At 38.4% G+C, this 9,966-nt stretch overlaps 1 protein-coding gene across 1 annotated transcript in view; it reads left to right on the top strand.

The window, feature by feature from the left end:
- The first annotated feature begins 5,847 nt into the window (after positions 1–5,847).
- AFF3 (ALF transcription elongation factor 3) overlaps positions 5,848–9,966 on the top strand; it is a 317,828-nt gene continuing 313,709 nt past the window's right edge. The window contains exon 1 of the mRNA XM_075200161.1: positions 5,848–5,989. The gene's annotated coding sequence lies outside the window, so the exon portion shown is untranslated. The remainder of the gene's footprint in view (positions 5,990–9,966) is intronic.

Below are 9,966 nucleotides of genomic sequence, written 5' to 3'. Positions count from 1 at the left end.
AAATCTTTTATAGACATCCAAAAGAGGGTAGCTTAGGCAATCCCTATCTCCTTAAGTACTGTCTACATCTCATGCAGACTGTACTGGCCTACTGAAACGCCCACAACTGGGTGGACATTGAATGCCATCTACTCATTATGCATTCCCTTTACATCCTTTTTTGGATGTAAAGACCGCCTCCAAACGTCACACCTCAATTATTCCACTACATTGCACCTCTAAATGTCTTCCCTGAATTCTTTGGGCTCCGAGATGGCCTTGGGCTGTACGCAACTAAAAGAAAACTCATACAGATTGCTTTTCCGCTGGTAGCTGGTGCTGCCAATACTTGGTGCCATATACCCCTCAGCTTCTAATTCCTGTTGGTGAGGCTGTGGAGTGGAAGGCACCCTCTCCCATATGGCGGAGCTGTCTTAAAATCACAAACTTCTGGAAAGAAGTTCACAACCTAATCACACATGTCACGCAAGTCCACTTTCATCACAATCTCTCTTACTCTCTTATCATCTTCTCCCACGCCCAGTCTCTACGCGGAGTCGCACACAAAAACGAATGAGTCACATCCTTATAGCTGCTAAGTGTCTTCTGGTTCTTAATTGGAAAAAAGAGGACCCCTCTCCACTACTCAAGCACTTATAAAATATGGCAAATACATAAACTGGAGCACATCACCAGTCTCATACAAGTCTGCCCCCTCTAATTTTCCAACGCCTGAACATCCTATGAAGACAGCCCATCACCCGCCACATAATTATGCATCCTTTGTGTTCTCTGAACTCTCCTTGTTTTAAAACCAGTCACTGCTCCCCTTCTACCCTTACCAACATTCCCCCAGACCCCCTCCTCAGTCCCCAACTCTTAAACAGTACCTCCGCCTCTAAAGTTCTCTTACTTATTGTATGTTGTACAGTTCATCTCCCCTTATGCCATGTATATGTTTTATTCAAGTAGACAATGTACATCTTCACCCCGCCACCCTCATCCATTCTGTACTCCCATTCTCTCCCCCTTACAGGTTCTTGCAAAAGAATGTTAAACAAAAACCCCCAAAACTGCCCATTATACCAAATGAGTAAAAAAAACACACGCAATGTTAAAATACAATTTAATTGAAATAAATGACTCCCCCAAACCCTTCTATTAAATAAGAAAAAAGTATCATTTTTTTTCATTAACTGACATAGTACAAAGGAAAAAAGAAACTTTTTTCTTAGTGCTTTGTTGTCCAAATAAAAAAACAAAAACAAAAGACAACTCAGACACACACTAAGAACGATCAATGCTGGCAGTCCCATTCCCTGGCAGACACAAGCATTTTCCCACACAAGCTGCTTTGATTGGCTTCCCTTTACTCCCCTCCAAGATTTTATTTGCCCATTTGGACTACTATGAAGAAGACAAAAAAATTTTTTTTATTTATCTAACATGGTGAGCAAAGGTTTTCAGAAAACTTTTATTAAATGAAGGTGTATTTAAAATTTTTCTTTTTGTGTTTTTTTTACTTTTTATATATGTATATTTTATTGGATGTATGGTGCATATCTCAATCCATAATAAACTTTGAATTTAAAATCATTTTTTTCTGTGCATATTTTGTATTTACAAGCAATACCATAGATTTGGATGTCATAGGAATTCAAGTATATGATGGAGCTTTGAAAAAAAATATGCAAATGTTTCATGCAAAACCAACTGCGTTCACGTCACCGAATCATCTGCATTTAACAGGACACCATTGTAATGCATGCTGATATAGAGTTCACTCTCCCTTTTGTATCTAAATACTGATAGTGTACTAGTTGACTGAAGGTCTAAGCTGCTGTTGAATGCTAGCTGACATATGATTTATGTTGTTGGCTCCCAAAGTGTGGGGAAAGCTTTGGTATAAATATGGCGATGGCACTGAAAGAATAATTTGATGAAAATACAACATGGTGGGAAAGGACAAAGCTGTACAGTGACAATGCAGATAATTATTTCACCATATTTTAGAAAATTGTCATCAAATTTAAAACAGATAAACGGCGCATATATGAGTATATAAATCTCATTGACTGATCAAGGATACTATGTTCCAAAGGGCACGGATGTGGAATCTTCTAATAAAGTCCCGAATATTTCAATGTTCCTCGTAGATCATACATAGGAAAGAAAAAAAGAAAACAAAAAGAGCCAGCCTTTAATAGATGTAAACCTCTATACCTGGGAGACTTTGGATTGGATGTATGTAACACCCGGCCACTATTTAAGTGGTATAGACTATTACCCCGAGTACATGCCTTGAGAAAGGCTCTGGATGAGCCGAAACGCGTTGGCTGATGGGAGGATTGTGACGTCAGACGTGAGAGACCTGTAGTAGGAAGTGCTCCTGTTTCCGTCGATCGGGTGGTTAATATTGTCAGAACGGAGTTTTTGCAGTGAGTTTCCCGGGACTTGGCATATATGTACCATCAGGCACACTTTTTGCCCTTCTGAGCACGGTAAGGGTCCACCTATCCCTACTTATCAGGTCCCGCCTGACGTTTATTTGTCTGTTTGTTTTTATTGTTTTTTAATAAATCACCCATACGTTGTTACACTATGGAGCATTTCTTCTTTTATTGGAGTCCGGTTTAACCGAAGGAAACTCTGCATTAGCGGATCGATGTTTATTAAGAACTACACCTTGGTTATGGTTTCGGTTTGACCACATTATCTGTCCGGCACTATTGAGTGAAATTATGTATTAGAGGACCGACGAATGTGAAGAATTACATCTTTTGATACAGGCTTGTTTTATCAGACTATTTGGTGAGTGCGCAACCCTGAGGGGTTAATTTTAACCCGTCATCACGTGAGGTGTTCCCGTTTATTTACTATTGCACGGAGTACATAGGGATTGTTTCTCTTCTATCTACATTTTGATATATATGTGGATTGCACTATGTTTTTTGTTTTCTTTTTTTCTTTTTTTCTTTTTTATGTATGATCTACGAGGAACATTGAAATATTCGGGACTTTATTAGAAGATTCCACATCCGTGCCCTTTGGAACATAGGACTTCCTGTGTTCCCATATACACCTCTTTTGTTTCTGGACTTTTCACTATTGAATGTCGTGGATTTATAGATGATTGGCGCCTGTTTGCAAATTTTGCTGTTTGTGTATATATATATCTGATAGGGATTGGTGTTTCCTATATAGATTGCTACAAGCTGCCTTTCTTGATTTGATACATTGTTTTGCGCCGTGGACTTAGTCATCCTTTATCTTGATCAAGGATACTGCTCAGTGAGCCACTTAGTTGTGCCTGCTCACCAAAGTATGCCTCTAAAACATTTTTTTAGCTCTATGCAAATTGAAACTCACTTTTACTTTGCAGTAGCTGCTCTCAAGTGCGGAGAGTTGGCATGCACCTTGATGTGCACTGTGCAGTTCAAAACCAAGAAATTCTGTGGTGTGCTTGGGGTGCATTTTGTAAATTACTTCCGTTGTGTTATGCCAAACTTACTTTAATACTTAACCTACTGTACTAACATATGCACTAAAATATAAGATAGCACACCAGAGAGCTTTATGGAAGCCCTAACCTATGATGCCTGGTTTTATTTTTCTAGTTGTTGTCACTATGACCCTAATGATCATCATCTGTTTCATATATTCTTGGAGTCAGTTTATTTCCTTTAGCAGTGAGCTCACCAAGATGTGGTTAATCAGGCATGTTTATTAGTTTTTGTGAGTTTCCTTTGCTTTACTCGTTTTACAGGTTCCTTTACATGCAAATTCACATACACACCTATATTTTACTACATGAACCTTGCCTTATACAATTAATTTGAGTATTTTTGTTTTTCATTTATTTTGTATTTATTTAAAGTGATCCTGTCACCAGGTTCCATAGTGTTAGTATTTTGCTTTACCAAGTCAGAAAGTACAGGTCCCTTCAGAACACTCAGATAATAAAGAGCATTTCATTGTGCGTGCTGGGCTGTCTCCTGGAAAGGCTTCCTCCATCAAGTACTCTATACATCACATAGCACACAGAGACGCTCTCAATAAGATGCTCTGTCCCAGGTGAACAGGGTTCCTGGAGAACCTTTTTTTTTTTTTTTTTTACTTACAGTACTACATCGTGCACAAGACAGTGCATGATATGGTGTTTCTTGAATCTTTTTGCACTCTCATATTGATACAGTGCTGTTTGTCATGATATTTTCATACCATTATACATAGCTTTCCTTCATTCAGTGTAATCAACAAAGCTTAGCTTTTTAACATGTCCAGACCTAAATAGCATTATTATCTGAATTATTTTTCTTGATACTGTTCTGTTCTTTTGTATTATGAGAAATCATAATTTTAGATTACATATTGTGCTACTATTTAGGCAATAAAATAAATGAATAAGAAGCAATATTATCACCTGAGCATATTGATGCATTTGTCACTCAGCAGAAAGCATGGCTGACTTTTATAGATCGAGTAAACTTACAGTTAGTCCAATAGGTGGACTTTGCTAATATATGTTGTAAACGCAGTGTCATATTTGTAAATTATTCTCTAGACCATTACTGTTGGTTGTGTACACTGTCCACTAGAGTGTATCTAAGAGTACCTGCAAAGTAAAGATTTTCACTTTTCTGAGAGCAGGCTTGTATACTTTCTACACACGTGCCCACCACCACCATTGTCATCTGCCAACATCACTAGATGTGAATTACACAGAGTAAAAAGACAGAAATGTATTACTTTCCAGGTACTGTAAGATACACTCTGCTATAGAGTGCATCTAACCAATGTTAAAAAAACCCAAAAAGAGATGGTGTGAGTTTTATAAATATTCACAGTTGGGACTTTTACATAAATTTTCCAATAGGTGCTGTTACCCAATTAATCAAACCCTAGAAATGTGCCCTGAGAATGAATCATTTAGTTCACTTGAGCATTTAAGTTTCTCCTACTATGAGTATTGATAGATTCAATATAACCCAGATCTAACAGCAGCTGACATGTTAGATTGATGCAGAGTACACTGTATCTAGTATCTATCAATACTGACAGGCAGGGATGTCTGAAAGAAATCTCCCTTGTAGCAACATGGGCTTCCCTGCACTGGGGGAAATATCTAATTACATCATATTTTTTATTTCTTCTGCTCAGTCCACTATAAACACTATGTACAGTGATCGTGTGGCCAGCAACCATAAGAGAATGTTTCTGGCCACTTCTCTGGAACTCAGACTGTCTCTAGAATGCAGCTCTTACATTGAGGTGCCATTTATAAACTGCACTTCAATGGGACAGGGGAGATACCGGAGACAGAGAGCGGGTTTCTCTGACGTTCAGCTAAGATCAACTATATGTATGCCTGAACCAATGGGGTTTAAAGGTACCCCATGGTAGAGAGGCAGGATCACTTGGTCTTCTGACCCAGTGTGACCTAGAGCTACACAACTACAGGACGCATTCTATATATATTAATGCTTAATTCACACCTTTTGTCACATCTATTTGCTCTGACTTTAAAATCGTATGGGCCTGTAGGCAAAATCTCAATACCTCATATGATTTCAAGTTCATTGTAGTGCAATTTACCAATATTTTGTTGCTGTAAAAACTATATTGATACCCCTATATATTTTATTTATAAATAGGTGATAATCCACGGCTGTCATCTTATACATGCATGCATCTTCAGTTCATGTAGTAATCCCAGCATGCCTTAAAGCATGAAAGCTTTGTATATGTTGTGGTGGTGAGATACTGTACATGCAGCCTTCTCCATTCAGACCTAGAGTATTGCTGTAAGCGCATGTCACATTACTGAGATCAGCCAAGCAATATGCAGGCACTGTCAGTACTGGCTGTCCTATTTATATAAGTGCTCTGTGTTGTGCTATGCATGTGTGATCACACAGCAAGACACTCAAAGGAAGGATTGTTTACATCTTACCAGCTTTCCGGAATGGGATACATCCTACCACAGACCCTGAGGATCCCTTCATGTTTGGTAAGAGCCCATTTTTCCTTTGCTTGTATTAGAAAACTGGAGAGATTTATCATTAGTGAGGAAATAAAAGGTTTGCTTGCAAGACACTGTGCTAGCACATTGCCATCTGTCACATGAAAGGGAAACTGCACCACCTTTCATGAGCTCATCCTCACTGAATCTGGGGAACAAACTTTTTAAACACAGGCAGTGATACCGGAATAGAACGTTTAGAAATAAAAAATGCTCAGCACGTTAGAATAAACTTTGATGTATGTTTTAAAGCACTGTGTTATTTTAAGGAATTAAATATAGCAACCTGCAGTTTGTAAATATGTTATGTCAGGTTTTATTACTGCTGGGAATTGGTACATTTTAGATATATTTTTCAAGCATAGAAGACATAAGAAGTCTGCAATAGATGTCAAAAGTTCATGCAGTTTGTGTCTTATTTTTGCCTTCTGCCAAAACAAATAGATTAGAAAAAGAGATTATTCCTGGCAACAGTGGCTGCATTTTATAAGATGTGTGCCTCATGAAGAAATTGCTGTAGATGAAGGGGTATGGCAAATGTAATTAGGCAGTTTGATGGCATGTCACATATAAAACTAGCACATGATGTAAAGTAAACATTCCCTTCTAATTAGCAATTGCTAGAGCAGTTTGAGACACATTCTGCAGGCAGCTGATTGCTGGTTTAACATCTCTCTAACAATAAAGGAAGCTGACATAGCAGGTGTAAACAGAGACAGTTCTCTAACTGGCAAGCCTCAGAGGTTGCTTTCAAGGTGAAAGTCGATTATGATAACCATATCCATAAATAGGGCATCATTACATCCTCACCCCCTGTAGCAAATACACATCTGAAGCGGCTATTTGTATTAATCTGTGTATCACTTAGTTTCCTATTTTAGAGCGCTGTTGCAATATATTATGCCTGCTGGTATCTATTCCACACAAATGTAAACAGGAGGCAGGCGGAAAGGATTGGTTTTGATATCTAGATATCTATTATGAAAATACATTAAGGCACAGTTTAGCATTTTACAATTTGCATTACTGTTTAGAATGTAAGATTATAATAGTGTGACAATGCTAAATGGGAAGAGGAGCAGGTACAGTCTGTTCAGTACAATATCATAGTCCCCTGAGAATATCTTCACTGTGTGCTCTGCTAAGTGCTTGCCATTGATGTTTGTGCGTAAAAATATATATTACTAAAGTGTTTCCTGATCTGCTTGACAAATGTAGTGCTCATAAGAAAATAATAAAGCTGATTTATTTGTAATGACTGCATTGGATTGCTCTTTATGGAGCCAACACGAAGAGCATCAGACACACTTTTATTGTTCTATATAGATTAAATAATGGTTCTACATAGATTGTTATATTTAGCTGTGATTACCTGTAACTCAGTAGCTGTCAAATTTGTAGAGAAGACATAGACTGGAAATGAACATTTTCCGCTGCTATTCTGTCAGATTGGTGGTAGTTTTGCCTAATATATTCTGAAAATAACACTAAGTGCTAGATTTACTAAGATGCGGGTTTGAAAAAGTGGGGATGTTGCCTATAGCAACCAATCAGATTCTAGCTTTCATTTATTTAGTACCTTCTACAAAATGACAGCTAGAATCTGATTGGTTGCTATAGGCAACATCCCCACATTTTCAAACCCGCAGCTTAGTAAATCTAGCCCTAATAGTTATTTATACCTCTGAATGGTTCTGCTTAAGGGCAATTTTATTAGAAAAACTCCCCTTTACCCCTGTAAAATTTCCAAACTAACACCACTTCCCGTAACTATAAGAACCACAAGCGGTCCATAGGTGAAAAGCCCTATTGCCAATGAAAACGGCTATCTCAGTGGCAATAGCAACTGGCGGTAACCCCGACAAACAGTAAGATTCACTGGGGACAGCAGTCCCATGCCGTCGCAATACTTGTTATGTTATAACAGATGAAAATGTTAGCCGCCTCACTCATGCTCATATCCACCGAGACTAGTCCGTTAACCCTTACTGTTCTGGGCCAGTATTGCCGAGCCCGCTGATTATCACTGAGCTGTCTCAGTGATATTTAATTGATAAATTGCGGTGATAACTGAACTTTTATTGCCATGTTAGTGGTAAAAAATCATTCTCTTTTTTATGTCCATTTAAATAACTAGGGGCCCATGTCTGAGTCTTGTGCCATTTGTATGATAACATTCAATGGTACGTCAGCAACAGTCTATTATTCCACTGAAGCGGATAAAATAATTTTGAACCCCACTATTGCTGACAGCCTTGTGTCAGTGTTGATTACAGCGGATTGGACAGTTGCCACAGCTGTCCAATCAGCAGACTTATCAACCTGACCCATTTTATGCAGAAGATATCTGTCGTATCCAATATTTATTATTGACTATCTGACTACATTAAACTTGTCAAATTGGTGACCACCTAATACCCTACCTTGGCCTATGACTCTTTATAGTCTTCTAAAAGTACCCACACTTTACCTGGAGCCTGTGGACAGATCCTCCCACAGCCTTAGATTATCTCTAATGTAGTATGCCTGGACTATAAATCAGGATATTAGTGTGTGTTTACAGTTTTATAGAGTATCTTGTGTTGTTTTGTAAAATATTATAGCTTTATATATAAATGATATTTAAAAAACCGACAGAAGTTAGGTTAACATGGTCAAATACTGTTTTGTATCATCATGTGAATATTTTGCACAATTACCCATGTTTAGTGTATGGATTTGTAGGCCAAGATGGAAAAAAATAAGCACTAAGCACAGAAAATCAAATAATAAACTTCTAGCAAAAGGATTTCCTGAATGTGTACTCTGTAGAGGACGGTCCTTTTGATGCCTAAAACTTTGGAAGTTTGTGCTATCAACATAATGAAGTTAGAGTAATTGAGTCTGATTCATTAAGGAACGTAAATCCCAATACATGCTGTATTTTGCGTTAAATTACTCTTCATATGCTCAGAAATGGACTATATGCCATTGAACACAAGTGCATGCATTTCATCTTCGAATGTAAAGGACACTTCCAACAGCCTACGATTTCAAGGGTGGAACAGGGGAGGGAAGGGGTAAGTGTACGTAGGCAATGTACAGTAAGGTACAAAAACAATAAACAGCGCTGGGTTGGAATCAGAATTCCCCCTATTGAAAACATCAGTCATATGATATATACAAACAATTTATTAAGCAATAAAACATATAAAACAAATCTATAATTGACCAGCTGATCGAATAAAGCATAAATACCTATCTGAAGATACAATACATGCTAAGTAGTCGTCTCCCGGGAGTGGATTAAATAATTGTGGCCAATAACCGTCTCCTTGGGTGACTACTAAAGCTCATAAATTTGTACAGACTCAATGAATGAGCTGATAATGACTCAATATAACACGGAGCTCCGTAATAACCTAATGAATGAAGTGTCCAGTAAAGATATCCAGAGCGATGAAAGACAATACGAGACAGTGCTGCTGATATGATAATTGAGTCCCTCAGAACTCTCAATGCACCCGTAAGTGCTAATCAGTATGATGAATCGATATAGGTCCCGATGCTATTGTCAGATAGATCTCGACATATGGAATCAAGACTACTTAATCCAGCTATTAGCAAACATGCAAAAGTGATATACCGTGTCGGGACGATCCTGTGCTGTCAGTCCTGCTTCACCCGACAGGGATAGCCACACTCTGGAAATCCAATAGGTGTCCAGATGGTAAACAACCCCAACAGGGGGGTATGACTGGAAATAGTAGTTCCGAGCTGTTGTCCACTGAAATGCCAGCACCGGTATCCGAAGTATTGAACACTCAGTGCGCTACAGACCTAGCACCCTGCTCGATGTCTGTTTCTGAATAATCAAATCAACTGGTCACGTGACCTGACGCGTTTCATCACCGATTTCATGTACAGTAAGGGCAGGTGTAAGTGCCGATTGATAGTGATGATGGATGCATATGCATGCCAGAACA

Source organism: Mixophyes fleayi, chromosome 2 (assembly GCF_038048845.1).
Source record: "Mixophyes fleayi isolate aMixFle1 chromosome 2, aMixFle1.hap1, whole genome shotgun sequence".
Classification (NCBI taxonomy): domain Eukaryota; kingdom Metazoa; phylum Chordata; class Amphibia; order Anura; family Limnodynastidae; genus Mixophyes; species Mixophyes fleayi.
Note: the sequence above shows the minus strand (reverse complement) of the source record. Positions and strands in the feature narration are given on the sequence as shown.